We start from the raw sequence: 5,272 nt of genomic DNA on the forward strand, positions 1-5,272 counted from the left end.
TTTTGCCCGTGGCTCTCCAACTGCGATTGCACCAGCACCGCAGCTGATCGAAACGATAAAACCGAATCTTCTGCTGCGCTGGGGCCAGTGACAGTTGCCAGACCCGAGGAGGGAAAACAGGGCCCACGGAGGCACCTGGGAGGGGAGGGAAGAAGCTCGTGTGCAGGTGACTTAGTGCAGTCTATTTTTACCTGGATGTCAGAGCCGGGAAATAGGGGTGTTGTATATACAAACACAGCCCGTTTTGTACTCCAAGGTTCCAAATACAGGGCAGTCACAAACACGGTGGCCTCTGGCAGATTGGAAAAGACAGCTCTCTTTGCAGATATGGATCTCTGGTTAATTGGGTGTTGGGTCAGCAAATGTTTACCGAGCAGCAGTCGGCCTGAGGCGCTCTGCTAGGCCATTCGGAGGGGCTCCGAGATGACTCAGACTCTTCTCCTTCCCCAGGAGGAAGGTCTCCTCACTTCTCCTGACTCACACCCCATGCAGGTCTGCACAGGCTGACCAGCTCACACAACTTCTGTTGTGAGGACCAAGATGTTGTTTTTTAAAGGCGGTTCGACCAGCTCGTCACAGCCCTCAGCCATCAGCAGGGGCAGCCTTGGGAGGACGGAGTCACCCTGGCTCACCAGGCGCCTGTTGCTGATTCACCCAGTGGCCGGGATACTCATTCCGGGAAGGCAAAGGGTTGGCTCCATCCAAATCAATCTTAAATGTACAAATGTGTTCAAGTTTACCAAGGTTGCAAACTCGACTTATTCTTCCAAAGTTTTCCTTTAATGCTGGAGTGACTCACCCCGGACAGCTCAACAGCCCAGACAGAGATCATTGTTCCCACTGTGGAGAGGCCCCAGCAGGGAGCAAGGCAGGGACCCTGAGTGTCCTGTGTCCCCCGTACAGCTGAGTAGCTAACACGTAATCGACCTTCCCTTAATAGTGGCGAATATTTGATTGCATTAAGCATTAAAGTGACATCCCCGTAAATAAAATATGTTGCGATGCATAAAGTCACTTTATAAATTATCAGTTTAACTTCATACATGAATATATGATCTCTTTAAATTACTACCATCTTTTATAGAAAGACCTGATATAAAAGAACTTAGCATGGTATCTGACACATGGTAGGACATCAATAAATATGTTTTTATGCTCCATTTTCCTCTTTGAGAAAAAAAGACCCTTCTTTTAACACATGTGACTAATCCTCCTAGTCTTATCTCATGGGTAAGATCTTCCATTGGGTTATTCCTCATAATTCCATCAAAAAACTAGTCTCCTTTCCTCTCCTACTCAAAATGGCAACTGAGATAGTTTGACCTTTTATCAAGGCTCAGAGGTGGAGGACCCCAGATTCAAATGCCTATCTGAGCCAGGAAGGTAATAAGATAAACAGGGTAGAGCAGAACAATGGGAAAGGGTGGGGCCCGAGGTGGGTTAGAGAATACATTCCCTCTCTAGGATATTCTAGGTTGTGTGTGTGTGTGTGTGTGTGTGTGTGTGTGTACTGGATGACACAAAACCCAGCCCATGCTGTGTGCTCCTGTAATACTAAAATTGTCCCAGTTTCCTCAGAAGCCTTGACATCATCCTCTCTGGGCCCTTATCCAGGCAATGTTCTCTGCGTGGACACTCACCCCTCCCTCTGACGCCCCCTGGGACTATTTCTACTCGTATTTGTCCTCCAAGACTCAGCTCAGCTGCCACCTGCTCCAGGGGCCTTCTCTGATGCTCAAGGCTGAGTGGGGGACCATGTGCTGTATCAAGGATCCATCCAGCATGAGCTCCTTAAAGGCCAAGGTTTCCCTTATTGATTACAGTACTTAACACGGAGTGAGCGCTCAATAAATATCTCCGGAGTGAATGAAGGAATGTGTGAATGAACAAATGAGTAAATGAGGGTGGCCCCTTTTCCTACTCTACAATCCAATCCCATCTTACCTAGAGGCACCCGCTAAAGTGAGAAAAGTAAAAGGTAGATAGTGAGAAAATTCTCACTGCTTTACTGAGGCGCATGATGAATGAACGCTGGAAAAGCTGACTGGAACTCAGAAAGAGCAGAGTGACAGGACTGATGTGTTTGTACCTGAAGGAAGCCGCCACTCACAGCCCACACTACCAGGGCTGCTGACAAGATGCCCAGGGGTTAGAATGTGCCGTGTGGTCTTGGCACCCAAACACCCTTGTGTCTTTGTGAAAGTCGTGGCTCCATCCGGCCATTTCAATGAAAAGTGCATTATTTCTTAGCAGCAATTCTCACCCTAATACACCCAGGAAAAGGAGTCCTCCAACATCAGCCTGAATGGAGAAAACGTGTTTACTTCACACCGACTCTACCACCTGCATGGCCTTTGATCAAAAGAAATAATGAGACGTGATTAGTGCCGTGAACTCCAGCCTTGGATGCAGCAGATGACCTGTTTTAGTTGTGAAATGGTGTGTATTACATGACCCTAGTGTGTGCAGGGGAAAGGAAAGAGACTATCTAGGTCTGCACCCATCTGTCTGTGCGTCCGTCCATCTGTACTCCATGCACTGGGATGTCATCCTGGGTCTTTCTCATCCAAACAGCCCATGCTGAAGGGCAACCCAGAAAACTATTTTCAACCGACACACATTGTTGGTGTAATAAACCTCCTCTGTGGCTTGGATGACACTTTAATTTACCAATTAAACAGTGAATGGTGCAGAGAACAGTGAATCTCCCTACCATTTTCATCTGAAACTTTTCCTGAGGTCAGATGCTACTCCCTTCCCTCTGCTCTGAGTCACGTGAGGCTGGCCCAGTTCTCAGCTGACACCAATGAGAGTAAGGAGCACATTTACAGAAGGAGACACTGGTGTTATTAGTCAGTTATACCACAAAGCTAACTGGCACTTGACTGAGCTGTTCACCCCAGTTTCTGCAGTATCTGAGTTGGAAACTGTTGGGAAATAGACGACGGGGAGAATTAGCTGCTACTAGTTCTCAGACACACAGGTGACTGATCCCACCACCGCCCTCCCCCCCTCCCCCCATTGCTCATGACATATGACAAATTTGTCATTTTTTTTTCAGTTAAAAGAGACTCAAAGAGAAGATACAGACCCAGAGATCAATGGGACTAAATGGAAAGTCCAGAAAAGACTCACACAAATACACTCATTTTATCTTTGACAAAGTGTAACCACAATTCAGTGGAAGAAAGATGGTATTTGTTGGAATAATTGGTCATCCATAAGCAAAGAGTTAGACCTTGACAGAAGACTCACACCTTATATAAAGATTAACTCAAAATGGAACATAATCTAAATGAAAAACATAAAACTATACAGCGTTTAGAAAAAAACAGGATAAATCCTTCTGAACTGGGGTTAGGCAAAGAGTTCTTAGACTAACACCCAACAAAAGATGCATTAAAAGAGTGAAAACCTGAATTCATCCAGCTCAAGATTTTAAACCTTTGTTCTTCCAAAGATGCTGTCATGAGGATGAAAAGCCAAGATGTGGAAGAGGAGGACACATTTGAAAACTGCAGTTCCAGCAGAGGGCTTGTATCCAGAATACACACGGAACTCTCCAACTCAACAGTAAGAAGACAAGTAGTCATGAAAAGGGGGCAACGACTGGAAGAGACATTTCCCCAAAGAGGATGTAGGATGACCAAGGAGCGTCAATATCTTTAGTCATGAGGGAAATGCAAACTAAAAACATAGTCAGATACAAGAGTAAGATTACTCTCGTGCTTATTTGAATGGCTAAAACTAAAAAGAAATACTGAAAACACCAAATGCAGATAAGCACACGGAGCCACTACAGAATCCGTATCTTTCAAGTGGGAGTGTAAAGGGGTGCAGCCACTGTGGAGAATGGTAAGTTCTTACAAAGTCAGGTGTATATCTGACCCCCAGCAACTGCACTCTTAGGTCTATAGCTCAGAGAAACAGAACCTTGACTTGTACAAGAGCCTGTGCATGACTGTTCACAACAGCTTTACTTGCTGTGGTCAGAATCCAGACACACACACACACACCCAACACTCTTCAGGATGCGGCTGGATAAGGGGCTGCGGTATAAGCACACCACCGAATCCTATGCAACAGTACATGGGAACAAACTATTGATATCTATGACTTGGAGAAATCTGAAAGTTATTATGCTGAGTGAGAGAACCCACTTTCGAAAGGTTACATAATGCATGATTCCATTTATTTGGCATTCTCAGAAACTCTTAAAAAATATTAAGCTGCAATGGCGAAGAACAGATCAGTGGTTGCCAGGAGTCTGGGGTGAGGTGAGGATCCTACTTTATTCCTTTGTCTTCAACTCGTCCTTGCTTTGCATCTGCTCTTCCTGCAGTAGATACAGTCACTCCCCCACCCCACTTTCTAGCATGGTATATTTTCATCCATCCATATACTTTTAATCTTTATCTCTAAAGTGGGTGTCTTGTAGACAATATATAGTTGGGTCTAGTTTTTTTGACCCACTCCGACAATCTGTCTTTTAATTGGTGAATTTAGACCATTCACATTCACAGCAATTATCGGTATAGTTAGATTCCTGCCTACCACGTGTGTTACTGTTTTCTCGCCTGGTGCACTGTGGCTGTAACTTGTGCAGTTTGAGGTGCAGCGGTAAAACTAGCATGAATTTCTTTTTCTTTCTTCACAATTCCAAATAGACGAGATTTTCTTACCCATAGGCCTTAGCAACCTCAGCATATGATGTTTCTTCCTTATTGAGCAACTTTTCACCTTTTCATTTAAGGGAAGCTTCTCCATGGAGTGTCTGAATTACCAGCATCACTACTCTTTTGCCCTGGGGCCATCATTAAGCAAGATAAGGGTGACGTGACCGTGAGCACTGGCGATATACGGAAACAGTTGGTCTGATGACGGAGGCAGCTTCTAGGTGACTTAACAGGTGAGTCAGGTATACAGTGGGGACACCCTGGACAAAGGGATGATTCGTGTCTCAGGCAGGACAGCGCCAATTTTCATCACACTGCTCAGAACAGCTCTCAATTGAACACTTACACATCATTTATCTCCGAAAGTTGACCACAGGTCATGGAAAGGGCTCTGAGTGAAACCATAGCCGAGTGGGGAGCACTGCATTTGGGGAAACTCTCAGTCGTTATTGCTGCAAATATTCCCTCTGTTTCTTTGTCTGCTTCTTCTCCTTCTGGGGTTCTCATAATGTGTGTTCCACCTTGCACAGTTGTCCCACAATTCTTAGACACTTGGTTCTGCTTTTAGTCTTCGTGCTCTCTGCTACTCAGTTCTG

Source organism: Phyllostomus hastatus, unplaced genomic scaffold (assembly GCF_019186645.2).
Source record: "Phyllostomus hastatus isolate PE091 unplaced genomic scaffold, TTU_PhHast_1.1 phas_scaffold_216, whole genome shotgun sequence".
Classification (NCBI taxonomy): domain Eukaryota; kingdom Metazoa; phylum Chordata; class Mammalia; order Chiroptera; family Phyllostomidae; genus Phyllostomus; species Phyllostomus hastatus.